The sequence below is a fragment of the Anser anser genome (genome assembly GCF_964211835.1).
Source record: "Anser anser genome assembly, chromosome: 19".
Lineage (NCBI taxonomy): Eukaryota > Metazoa > Chordata > Aves > Anseriformes > Anatidae > Anser > Anser anser.
The window spans coordinates 12,353,214-12,366,972 of record NC_139740.1 but is presented as its reverse complement, the minus strand read 5'-3'; the positions used below and the strand labels follow the sequence as shown (position 1 = coordinate 12,366,972).

The 13,759-nt window shown below is 39.2% G+C and overlaps 1 protein-coding gene across 9 annotated transcripts in view; it reads right to left on the bottom strand.

The window, feature by feature from the left end:
• The window catches only part of CEP112 (centrosomal protein 112), a 163,328-nt gene that overhangs the window by 49,697 nt on the left and 99,872 nt on the right, over window positions 1-13,759 (bottom strand). The gene's annotated exons all lie outside the window — the stretch shown is intronic.

The following is a 13,759-nucleotide window of genomic DNA, read 5'->3' as shown; positions in this document are numbered from 1 at the left end:
TCTCCAGATCCATAACACTGTACAGGTCTTGCATCATCACAAGCTACACAGAAAGCAATTTCTGCAAGTTGTATCCCAGTGGTCAGCTGGAAAGATCTAATTCATTGCAAAGCACAGGAACGCTCTTTGCCATTACGTTCTTTTACTGCAGAAATACCAAACTTCTTCCTTTTTCAAACCTGCACCTAAACTAATTTAACACCTCCAGGCTACCAGCTGTTGCTTTGCAGCCTAGGGAGGCATAAACCTGGGGCACATGTAGCACTGCTATATATTTAAAAAAAAAAAAAAGGTATTTTTACTTACAAAAAAAGTAAAGACTGCAAAGTAAACGTGTAGCTGCGCACAGTGATCATAGCTGAGGATTTATATTACATTTATCTTGACAAACGAGAAGGTTAAAAATGGCATGGTGTACACAAGCAGCAGGTTCCTGGGCTCCTCCTTTTGTAGCAGGCTGCTCGGCTCGTGCATTGTATGAAGCACAGGCTGCCTCTGTGTTACTTTAAGGGCATTCCCTCACTTTCAGGTTACATGCTATTTCAGAAACATAATGAATAAAAATCCAACTGGAAGGGGAACATTTGGAAGGTCAGCCAGTATTCATTAAAGTCTAACTCTTTTTATAGCAATGGGCAGCACTGCAAATATAGTTAATGGTCTTAAACGGGCTTTCCACGTGTGAGAGGTAGCTGCTGAAATTCTCACTTGGCAAAAACTTGTCAGAAATATCGATTGTAATATCCATTTCTATAATAAAACGGTTTAAATTGGATAAGCCACAGAGGAATCCCACTGATTCAAAAATTAACTTCTGTTTAGTTTCACACAGTTAATACGCGTTTTAGCTAAAATTATCTGATTACGACAATTTTACACACAGTTACTCTATATTACAGAGTGAGGACTTCTGCATTAAAAAAGATTATGTCCTTGTTGCAGTTAATTGGTTTTAAAAACCAACCATAATTCTATAACAAGCCTTAAAGCATCATATTGTGGTTGCTGAGCAAAACTGCACCGACTTCAACAAAACATTTCATGTAAAAATTAAAAACGGCATTAGCACTACAGATGTGGTATCGGAATTAATGGATGCTGTTCGAACACAATCTGATTTTCAGTTTTTCCTTTCATGAAACGCAACTGTGTTACTAAGAAAAAAGTAGCAAAGGATCTACCATGACAGGTCCGTACTCCAAATGCATACCATGTCATGCCCTAATTACGGAGTGTCAAGTGCACTGTTTTTAAAGTATTAGATGTATTAGAGGAGACTCAGGTCTAATTCCACTTGATGGAACTGGAACTTTTGCTGCGTGCATTACAGGCAACCACCTGCTGAAGTCTGACCTGTGGAGGTCTACCCTGAAGCTGCAGAGAGCACGAGGGTGACTGTGCACACAGCGTGCTTGCAGCCTGTTGCTCTTCCAGGGAGTCCCTCCTTCGTGGGCAGCCTGGGACAGCCCAGGACAGGCCAGCTGTGGGCTCGGCCACCAGCCACGTCTGGGCACACGCGTCCTGCGTGGCAGCTGCCCATCCTGGGGCTTTATGGACACCTCCGGTGCGACAGCAGCTGCCGCAGCACTAGGGGGTTTGCAGGTACGTGAACAACTTTGTCATTCGTCGGCATCTAGGACGTCTTGAATGTTTATCAAAAATGCAGCTGTTAATTTCTTAGAATGGTACAAACCTGTGCAAATCTTTCAGCTTTGGAATGGTGATTTTTGGAAATTAGAAATATGCTTTCAGTTATGCTACAAAATTAATACGAAAATGAACTCCTGCAACCCAAGTGCAGACAGATAGAGTCAAGCATGCCTAGTGAAATCCTGCTCATCTATACATGAACCAGCTAAAGTCTTGTAGTGTTTTAATTTGATTTCAGTCTTACCAATACAAAACCACCAAAAACCTCACAAACGTAACTCTTGTGAAGTAGAGAGGTATACATATACACCCGTAATCACTAACGGAGAAGCAGATTCAAGGAATCTGTTTAGGGTACTGGCTATGAAATAATCATTTTTCAAAATGCCTGCAACTAGCTAAATGATGGCCATACATAAGCTGATCCTCCATAATTAGCTAGATAAAATTGTACGCAAACTGGGGAAAAAAAAAAAAAAAAGAAAAATCAAAGGGTAGGGGAAGGAGAAGAAAGAAAATTTGCTCCAGGGAAGAAGCAACTGTTCTCTGATGTGCAGCAAAGAATTTAACATCAAAGAACTAATGTAAATGGGGCCCATTTACCTTAAACAACAACAACAACAAAAAACCAAACCAAAGCAAAAACAACAACATGAAGCCCAGCACCAGAATATTTCTATTTAAGTTTGACAGCATTATGCTTTGCACCAAAATTCGAGATTATGTAATTTGACAGATGTCAAAAGAAAATGACCTTCAGAATGGCTAACTGTAGCAATTTTTATTACATTAAAATTCTCCATACGATATCTGTTAAAACTTCAGAGATCAGCAGATCACTTTTTAAATTCATCTGATTGTACCTAAAAGTTTCATTTCTACCTCAAATCCTGAAACATGTATTTTTCCTTATGTGCCTCTAATAATGGCTTCCTATTCCAATACCCTTTCTTTCTCCTACTCTTCCCACCAATCAGATAGCAAATGGAAACCAAATCTGTGTAAGAGTGAAAATAGCATACCAGTTCAAACATGTAATTTGAGCCACCAAAAAGACTGTTAAAACTGGTTCAATATCCAAAACGATGTTAACAGAATAATTAGTCAAGTACCAAAAGACTTCAAGGCTTTCCAAAATGAATGACAGAAATCCCAACCTGTCATACTCACAAATCCTGTTAATATTCTATTTAACATTCCACTTTTGTAGGTCTATAAATCTTTTTCTTCCTTTTTTAAAAAACATACATCTTCACGGAAAAAAAAACAATCACCCTCTCATTCATGTGCCAAGCGCTTTTCATTGGGAAAAAAAATGAATAGGAATGGATTTGACCCTCTATTTTCATGAAGAATTGCCTTTCTGCAGTGTATTGCAATTCCCTGCTTAATGGGGGCCTCCTGAAAAACTGCTTGTGCAATTTGTGCCTTAGGAAAACTCTTATTTCCAGTCCTTTCATTTGAACCAATGGCATACTTTAATCATTCTGAAATTAAGTACAGAAATTAAATACACCCATTTAACTCTTCCAGTAATTCTTCTGTGAGACTCCAGCTTCACGGTGGCCAACGCCATAGCTGTACGAACCTTACACTACAGCGTAATTACTAGCTGCACCTAAATGGATTTACTAAGTACATAAATATTTCCCAGCTTCACTAACAGTGACTTCTATTCAGTGCTGCAGTGAGACAGGCACCTTACCTAAAACCAACCGCATGATTTGGCCCAAAACACAAGCCTTGTATACATTACAAGGCTTTAACACCAGATTAATACTCTAGTCTTTCCATATGAAACTGTTCAATGCCTTAAGTTTACGTTACACGAAGATAGCACTGATGTATGTGTCAGAAATTTGAAGGACAGACAGCAAATTATAGTTTAATCTGAAGATGTACCGTGACTTCGGCCAGAAAAGCTTGGAGGCAGATGGCTTTTATGTTATGGCATGGTTCCTTCTTTTGCTCACCATTCCTGTAAGATGAAGTGAGTGAACCTAGTGAAGATGTTGAGAATGAAACGCTCTCTGTGCAAGGATACCGAAGCCTAGTTCTCCCTCAGTTATGTATTTAAATCTAGTACTCTGCAAATACGTTCCTGAATTACGGTCTTAATATCTCCTGGTTTTCTTCTAACTGAATTTAAATGGTCACTTAAACTGGGCTTAAGACATTATATCAAGAGTGGTGGCATTTTGTTTTTCAGAGCCTTAACAGTTAAAATATGTACCCAAAGGGAATGACTGCAGCTTTTGCAGGCTGCCTTTGCTCATCAGCAACATCGGGCACCTCTGCTCCAAGGACACCTCACTGCTGTGCGCATCCCGCCTCTCTCCCCCACTCCAGCACAAAGATGTTTACAGAAGAGTTTGTATCACTCAGGCCCAGATGTTTCTGGTACACAAACAGCTGACGCCCAGTAAAAGCACGAAGGGATAAGGCTGCTAAACATCTTTGATGATTCAAGTCATAGCTAATGTTTCCTCCACAACTAGAAGGCACCAGTACCGAGATGTGACCCTGATCCAGGGGTTGACTCGGTTGCAGGCTTTACAATAAAGAATTTCAGCAGAATTCAGAGATCTCTGAGGCCCATGCACTTTATCATCTGATACTAGCCAAGTTCATGAGCTGTGACTTTTGCCAAGGAGAGACAACAAGGCTCCTGAAAAGACTATAAAGAGTAAGAATGTGATTTTTACTTTTTTTAGATTTGCTATTGCTGTTCTAAGTTGAACTGTGTAGCAGTAATAAGCAAATGATAAAAAGATAAGGACTAGAAAGAAATCCTAAGTATCATTCTGAGAGCAAATCTGTTTTATTAAATAGAAGGAAAACTGGAAACAAAAGGACAGGCTGGGTATTGCTAAGTTACATCATTAGATGACAGCCCAACAAAAGTTAAGCTTTTACAGTTGGAAAGACAAACATTCAAAGTAAGGCACAATCCCCTAACAAATCTACAATCTGAAGTAATCCGTGTTCCTCAGCAAGATTATGTGGGATTACTTTCTGTAGTTTTAAATACAACAAAGCTTCCCCAACAGAACGCTAGAACTTCTCGGAGCCAGAAAGCATTACTGTACCAACAACTAGCTGTGCACAAGTCCAGCAAAGTCCCAATTAAAAGGAGAATGGAATATATTGCTCAATCATAAAAGCAATTAAAAGCATAAATAAGACACTGTGAGACACTTAATATTCCCAATGTTTAATTATTTATCTGTTCTCCGTCCTGCAGCTGTAGGTCAGAATTAACTCCTGTGAACTAAAGGCAGGAGAACTCTTTTGGGGATTTGTACCTTATTCACTTTCAAGCAGACACCCAAATTCATTTCAAATTCACACAAGAACTGCAACAGTTTCACCTAAATCAGATTTTCTACAAGTTAAACACCCCTCCTACACTCAGATGTGATTGTGAAACTACTTTGATCTCTGTTCCCAAATTTATTGCTCTGTGTAATCCATGACAAAATATAATGTGATTTACTGTATCTCTATATGACAGCCCAGCAGCTGACAGAACTTAATAATTTAGCATAAGAAAAAAACCTTCTGGCACCAAAATATACAAATCATAATTGAGGCACTTTAGTATCACATTACAATGAAGCGCATGCAGACTGATCACAAGAACTTCAAAACAATTAGAGTTCTTTCTCATTCACTTAATGAAGGTGGGTTTCATTCCCTGACATGCTCTGCAGCTATCAGCAAGTCGTTTTGGAACACTTTTGTTTCTTCACATTAAAGACTCTGAAGGACTAATAACACCGTTTTACCCCCCTCCCTGTTTCCCAAACACTCCTTTCCCTCCAAAATGGAGGAAAAAAAAGAAGCCACCTGCAGCACTGCTCCATTATGGAGATAGGAAAAAAGAGCAAGTAAGTATAAACGTCTTCAAATTGTGCCAGAATTTAAAAATACAATAAATGTGTTTTATGTTAGCTTGGTCCTAAATAACTGAACCTTCTTTCTAAGATAAAGGTATAGTGAAAAATTTTGAGATCTAAATGCCCCCCTAAGCAGATATGCCAAGGACATGTTCCATGGGGGTAGCTTCAGCTCGCGTTGACTTTCACGTCTGGGGTCTTGAGAGACTCACTGCATACGGGGCACATCGCCTAAGAAAGTTTCAAGAAAAGTAGGATTGTGGAGCTCCCTGGCATGGGATGCACGAGATATTTCTACTTACTACTTCCTAACTCCAAGTAGCAAACAGCAGTCACTGCTGGCAGGTGGAGCAGACAGTAGATTACCTACAGCTGCCTGCATTAGGGAGCCCCCGCGAGATCACCAGGGATCACCGCAGGTACTGCCTCCCAGTAACAGCACATCAACTGTAGGATTGGTCCTACCTTGTCTAGGCACTCAGACCAGATGGTATTCATCCAATAATTCTGAAAATTATTTCATAATTAATCGGCCTAGCTGTTTAAAAAAACAAAAACAAAACCGAGTAATCTTACATTACACTTAGCTACTACACTGGAAAATAGCCAGTGGTTTTGCTAATATTCTACTCTGTGACATAAAGATAAATAAAATCGATCATATTTGAGGCATATCTGTTGAATTAAGACAAAATTAATAATAATGTTTCAGTTTTCTTACTTTTCATAAAGAAAACTCTACCTACATGCAGTCAGCTTTTTCTGAGACGCATAGTGGGGGGGGGGGGGGGAGGAAAATGAGGTAATGATTGAGTTGGGCATTAAAAATATTGAATAAAGTTAAAATAATAAGCAGTTGTGTATTACAAGATAAATCTGGTGTACTACAGTTTGGATAGTGAAGAAAGGCTCTGAAAACTATCGAAAAAATAATTAGAAGAGTCATCCTGCAACTGAAAAAAGCCTCCTGCACTCCATACTCAGAGAAGTTAAGACTGAAACAGTCGTACTAAACGCATCGGTACATCCTCCAAGGTCGGGCTAAGGGGCCACCAGCCCACTCTCCTCCCCAGAGGCATGGGAGATTACAGCCAAGCTTCCCAACCAGCCAACTGTAACTGATGTGATAGGGAATGAATAAAAGTGCACACTGCAAGACAGGCCAGATGACAGTTCTCCAATTTTAATTGTATTAATGCTTCCCCTGTTGAAAGCTATCTTTTAAATTACATATTCTGTCATAACTTATTATTTAGCTCAATCATGCCTCTTGCCTGGTTTCTGTTTCTTAACAGTAGTACCTTGGGCATTTTAATGTTTAACCTAATGTTGTTATTTGTGAATAATGTGGTGCTTGCTCTCTTCTCCAAACATTAATTAAGATGTTGTAAAGTAAGTCTAGTGGCTGTGGATGGATATTTTTTTCTGCAATGGTACTGATATCAGCTATCCTTGGTTACCTCTTGGACCAAGTTTATAAATAAAATTGGTGGGCAGAAATCATAGAACGGCCTGGGTTGGAAGAGACCTTAAAGATCACCTAGTTCCAAGCCCCCTGCCATGGGCAGGGATGCCAGAAACCTTACCTTTTGTTTCCTAGTTTGTTTTTCTGGATGTTCCCCCGCCCCAACCAAAGGAGGTGGGAGAACAGTAACTCTGCGTATGGGTAACTGAGCCTATTGCTCTGAAATAACACCAGCAGGGAAAGAGACGATTTTTTTTTCAGTCTCATTTGAGTAAAATATCCCTGAAATTATTCTACCATATTTTGCTTTGCATTTGGCTCTGTTGACTGAAGGCTCTTCCAAATAGCTCCCCTGTGGGATGATGTAATTCCTGTGACCGTGCTCCTTGTCCACTATCATCTTTCTTTCCTTGGGATGAAAGAGACTGAGCAGGGCAAAGGGGGACACACTAGAGAAGAAATTGGTTTTTCTCCCTTCTCTGTGAGCAAAAATGTTATTGCAGAGTTGTTGTCTGCTGTCCTTCATAGAAGCAGGATACAGACATTAAGTAAGTGGCACTTCTCATGAAAACATATACTAACTTTGCTCGATCTTTTCTTTTTTTTCAAATACATTTCTTTTCTCTTGATCTTTTAGGCTTTTGGCAGGATTTCTTCAATAGAGCCAAACTACTAAACTCACTTTGAGTAACATTAGCTGGTAGATCACTAACACCAGCATGTCAAAATTGTTCAAGAACTAACAGACTCTACAACACAATAACAACAGAAATGTTACTACTCTGGAACAGGCAATGGTTTTCAGATGATAATGAAAAAAAAAATCAAGAAACTCGGGGAACATGCAACTCCTCTTGGTAAGAAGGAGATGCTCTTTAGATTATTTATAACTAAAAGAATCTGTGTAATACAAAAACACTTAAAAATTTTTAGTATAAAAAATGGCACATGTATGACAACTGGTGGAGATCCTGAATGCATTCAGCACGGAGAAAAACATATGTCTACACTATAATTAGATACAGTTTAATGATATCATTATACTCAGAAAGAATACATGTCCACATTTTATGGCTGACCTACTTGCCCCCATGTAAATAACCAGGGTATCACTGCAAAGTGTATGAAAATAGAATCTGTTTTGTGAGCATCCAGTTGAACTTTCTATACTATCACTATTAGTGTTCAAGTTAATGAAGTGAAAGATGTCTCTCAGATCAAAGTCTCCATCGTGCTAAGAAGTCTAAGCAGGAGCCTACAGAATTGCTGCAGAGATGTCCAGTTCCCAGAAGGTCTTAGATACAACGATGGACCCAGTTTTGGTAGCTAATGAAATGTAGTTGGCAGAGAAGAACAACAGCTAGAGAGACTGCATTCAGTGGTGTAAGCTAACGAAAAGCATGCAATGCTTATTATTATTATTTTTTTTTTTATGAGCAGAAGCAACTGCTTAGAGGAAACTCAATACTTTTAATAGAGCATCTCTTAGAATCTCTCTAACTTCTTTGAAGATGTCATATTCTTTTCCTTTTTTTTTTTTTTTTTGGCCAGGATTGAACAGTATGACATCATCTGCACGAGTACTGAGAATCATGCCAGCATAGATACTGTGAAATAAAGATATTTCTACATGTGCAGTATGAAAGTATGCCCAATGAATATGTCCAGTTGGACTGCATTCCCAGGGCTGCGCTTGCCGGTTAATGTATCCAGCGTCATGAAGCTGGGTGATAAAGGAAGGACTGAAAGGTCTGTAGGGCACATTATCAGTACCTTAATTGTAAACTGTACGCAAGTACAAGTTCTTCAATAAATAAACATCCAATCATAAAACACCATCTGTACATTTTTTTCCCAAGAAAAGTCCCTGCTACAAAAAACATCATATTAAAACATTATTATACAGAATAGTTAATCTTAATCAGGGAAGTAATCACTGACAGAGTATATTTATACGTATTCTTTCAAAAATACACATACACACACACATACATATATATTCTTTCAAATTTAAATCTTAACTTCAAATTTCCCGGGCATTGCAGTTTTATATGGACTTCCCACCAGATGTAGGTGGAACGATTGTAACAGGTATAGACGAGAAAACACTGTAGCTGTCATATGTTATTTGAAGTAACAGAAATCTCAGAGTATAGCTAACTGCTACATCATTAAAACCAACCAGACGGATTTGCACAGCTCTGGCCAAGTTACATGCTATGTTGGAGTCCCATCTTGGTAAAATGAGCCATTTCACAACTGCATCAAATCAGATGTGCAGTCCAGAAACTAAAGTGCTGATTCTCCCCCCCTTTTTTTTCTCTTTTGACTACAGCTTCATCCTGTAATCAAATAACATGTGTGTTAAGAAGAGTCAATACACAAGAATGTAAATTACTTCTCCACAAGAAAAGCAGCACTGAAAAAGAATTAGATGTTCCTGGAACCTGCATAAAGAATTAACAGGATGAGTCAAAAACTCTCTATTTAACTACAGAAAAGAAGTCAATAAAGAGCTGAATGTTGAAAATTATTTAGAGGAAAAAAAAACTTTTTCTCCCACTCCAATTTACTCATGTACACTGCTCAGAGAGCTTTTTTATGAGGTATTTTCAGCGTTCCAAGGTTGCTTCCTTTGAGCATTGTTAGCATGTCTACTGATCTGCTAGGGTCATGCTTTCTGAATGCTCATTTTCTTTGCCAAGAAAATACCACAGACAAATGTTACAAACAGTTGTGTTAGCCAAGCTTCACATCTGCACACACTTAGAAATGCAGTTTGTCTCTTTCTTTCAGTAATTTCTGGCAAACCTGAAAATGCCCATAAGCTTTGTGGAGCCTGTCACACCTGGCTGAGGAGTGGTCCTGCACGTGCTGCTGACGCAGCCTACAACCCACCTATCTCCCCGCTGCTGACACTCCTCATTAGCAGAGCCTAAATGCAGTAGTATGTCTAGTACATTCATTTCTTAAACAGTTTATTTCATCAGTGAGGTGTGACTTCAAATACTAAAAATTACCATCATATCTGAAAATGCTATAATCACCTGATGCAATGAAATTCAGGCAAACTAAATCTATATATGAACAGCTTTAAAAGCAACACTAAATCACTATGATTGAGTACAAGTGTTCCTCTGAGGTGATATATAAGATTCCTTAACTAACATACAGTAAATACTTTGGAGAAATTGTCAAGCCGTTTTTGTAAAAAGATAGATAATAGACATTAGGAAAGTACTGAAGTCATAAGGACATAAGTAGTTTCAAATGCTCCATGCTGTCGCCTTGAATTTTGTCTGATTTATGGCCAGCAGAGTTTATCCGACCTTAAGCACATTACGGCTTGTTATCCGGATCTGATAAGGCGGCTCCGTGTTCCAATACAGGTGCCATGTTACGACTCACAAGGTGAGCAGTAAGGCGATTACGGGTGATGGGGCTGTGGCACCTGACCTAGCAGAAGGCTAAGGAAGAACTGCCGCTGCCCGGTGGAACACCTTCTTCTGCATCAAGCTACCAAGTACACGCGGAGCTGCTCCTGCACCAGCTCAGCCCTATTTCGACATAACATCTGTGGCTCCAGGGTGGTAGGAGCCCTGCTTAGGAAAAGGAGGAAAGATTGATGGAAGGGAGTTGCCTGCCCTGCTCTCCCTTCTGCACTTCTGAGTCTATACCCCAGCCCTCTGAGGGAACAGGACATTTGGGACAAGGAAAAATGCCCATCAGATCTGTGTATGCCTACAAGCCTTCCGCACGCCTCTATCTTCAGCAATGTGGCTCACATGATGGGGAAGGAGACATGCAAAAATGAACAGGGAGGCTTTAGAAGGCCAGGTCCAAATCAGGAACAGCTCAAGAAAGAGGTCTGCTTTGACAGAACAGCTCTAAGTTACAAACACGCAAGCGTACCATAGTGTACTCAGCCAAGAGCAAATTGTAAGAGCCTGTCGAAGGTTTTCAGTCCTGGGCAGATGCTCCACAGGAACCCAAGTGCTGGGGTGGGAGTGTCTCTGCCCCTTCCCCTGGGGCTGGATCTGGACCCTTTCAACCTGTGGTTCAGCAAGAAAGGCGCGTGAAGCTCAGGGCTACAGCCCCCACGCTTTTATAGGGCTGGTAGCACTGGTCAGGAACACAAGCAAATTGTGGGGAGACAGCACGGCTGGGCCCTGCCCCGGGGAGCAGGAGGTCGGACCTCCAGCCCCAAGCCTTCCCAGCCCTGGTGAGACGGAGCCCTCGTCACCTTCTCAGGGACCGTACTGCTCATGGGGTGGTGGCCAGCCTGGAGAAATCTCAGAGGTGCCCCTGGGTTGTCCAACCAGGTTCAGCAGAAGTTAAAACGTACATATTTACATCAGCTGTCGTTCACTTTCTTACAAAGTGGTATTTAAGTGAAAATACTGCCTGCAAGAGAGGGGGTCAGTGGAAAATTATGGACTGCTCCCTTTATTATTTTTTCCATGTCAATAGATATGTTTATTTTTCCTATAGTGTGGGTTACACGGTGTCATTTGGCAACCTGTTAAATATTTTCCCGCTTATCATTCCCCTACTGATCGGGAGATGCAATAACTGTCAGAAGATAATTGCTTTTAGAATCACAGGTTCAAAAACATTACTGTATGATTTTTATTGAGTAGCTTTCTGGCATTGTATGCTGTAATCTCTAACAAAATGAATCAAATAAAATATTAAAATAAACAATGTCCTATCTTCTCTATTGCTTAAAATCTCAACTTTAAAGTAAAGACTTCAGTAAATTACACTATGTTTACCTAAATATTGAAAAGCTGTCTACAAATACCAACAAATATTTAAATGTCCAGTGTGCTTGCAATGAAAACCTTTTCTCTAATCTCTTCTGCGCATTCTCCTTCCTCCCATCCCCACTGGAGCAGGGCTACGGGGAGGACAATACCACATAAATCCTATGTCTTCTTTTACCCACCTTTATTTTATTTTTTTTTTCCACTCAAATTTTAGCCTTTTTTTTTTTAAAAAAAAAACAACAGTCCACAATTTCACAAAGGAATACACACAGAAATCAGTATTACTCACAAAACAGCCCACTGAGGAATGAGATCCTTCATGTGGGAATGGACTGACCTTCAGAAAATCTGGACAGCCATACGACTATTTCCAAGCCTAAACAGTGAAATTCAGCTTCCTCTTGGATTTTTAAACAATCTTTAAAGACTTGGCAAAAAGAAGTCAGTTTGGAGGACAAAACTTTCTCCCATATTGTCCTAAATTTCAGGGGAACGAGATTTGCTTGTTTTAAAAACAAGTTTTAAGATTCATGCTGCAATTAAGGTATTTTAGTCAACCCCCTTCAAATAAAATCTCCATTAAAATTCTGCAGATTTTAAGAGGATCAAGATTTGAAACTGAGTTAGTGGAAACTGTTACTTTTGACCTTTATATGGAGTTTGCCCTTTAAGCTACTTTGACTTTGTAGCCAATTTCCACAGCTCTACATTTGGAAGACAGAAATGAAGAAGAACAGTAGAGGGAGATTTGATGGTAAATGCAAGGTATTTTTTCACATTTACGACAGACTTTCCAAAAGACTTTTTTTCCTTGTTCTCTACTCAACATGTGCTCTTCTGATTAGAAGTAAAAAAAAAAAAAAATACGCTAAGTTAAAAAAACGTAATTTTTAATAGCAGTTAATAGTGCTTAAAATTAGCAATTTTATTTGGAAAAAATAGAAAAATCCAATAAATTAAAAGAAAATATTTCTGACAGAAATGACAATTCAAGTCTATTAAAGATATTTCCCTATGAAGGATTATTTGTAACTTTAATTTGAGGATGTAAAGAAGTTAACTTTTCTTTTGCTATACTACACATGTAAAAAAAGATCAAAGAAAGAAAAGAATTGAGATTCAAATTCCATTTTTAAGCAAAAATGACAATGTCTTCCTGAGTTAAAATTAATCCTTTAATGATGAATTTCAAAGGTTTAAATACTTTCTGTGACCTTGGCTTTAAATAATTATGCCAAGCAGAGCTTTCCTTACATTCAGAAAAGATTCTGAATTGTTGATCACAGCCATTTTAATGGCTTCAGGCTGGCTGATTTCCAACATAATCCTCCAAATGCTGTTTAAAATTACAGACCAAGAACCTGACGCAGGTAAATGAAATGTCACTTTCACAAAGGCTGTTCAAACAGTATATGCAGATTGTTAATTTATGCCACTGTACATCACTGGGCAATAAAATGTATCATTTATTACATTAACACATATGAAAGATACTTCAACAACTATCAGCTCACATATACACCCTTAGTCTACCATCAATATTGAGCAGCCGTTTTTAGTTAAGTCTTTGAAATAAAACTGACATGTTTTAGTTCATACCATCCCTAATGTGGAGAAACATTTCTATTCAAGGAGCCAGTGAAAGGGGTTTGTCAGGAAGCTGCTGCGAGCGCAGCGTTGAAGCAGCGATACGCGGTGACCCGGCTGAACAGAATGGGGAGGGAAGCCTTGATGAAGTTGAAACGTTAATTTTTATTTTCAAACCTTTCACACAGTACTTGCTCATCTGATGCACACAGACAAAAGTAGATCAGCCATTGTTAGCCACTAGACCCAATTTCCTTGCAGTTTTAGCCTGAGTTTTTTCTCCTTAAGAACTTTTCCTCATTTTGAGGGAGAAAAAGTGTGGTTAGACAGAACTGCCCTTTCTACTCTCTCTAGTCAAATAAAGGAAAAGCAACTAGCCTAGTCCTTAG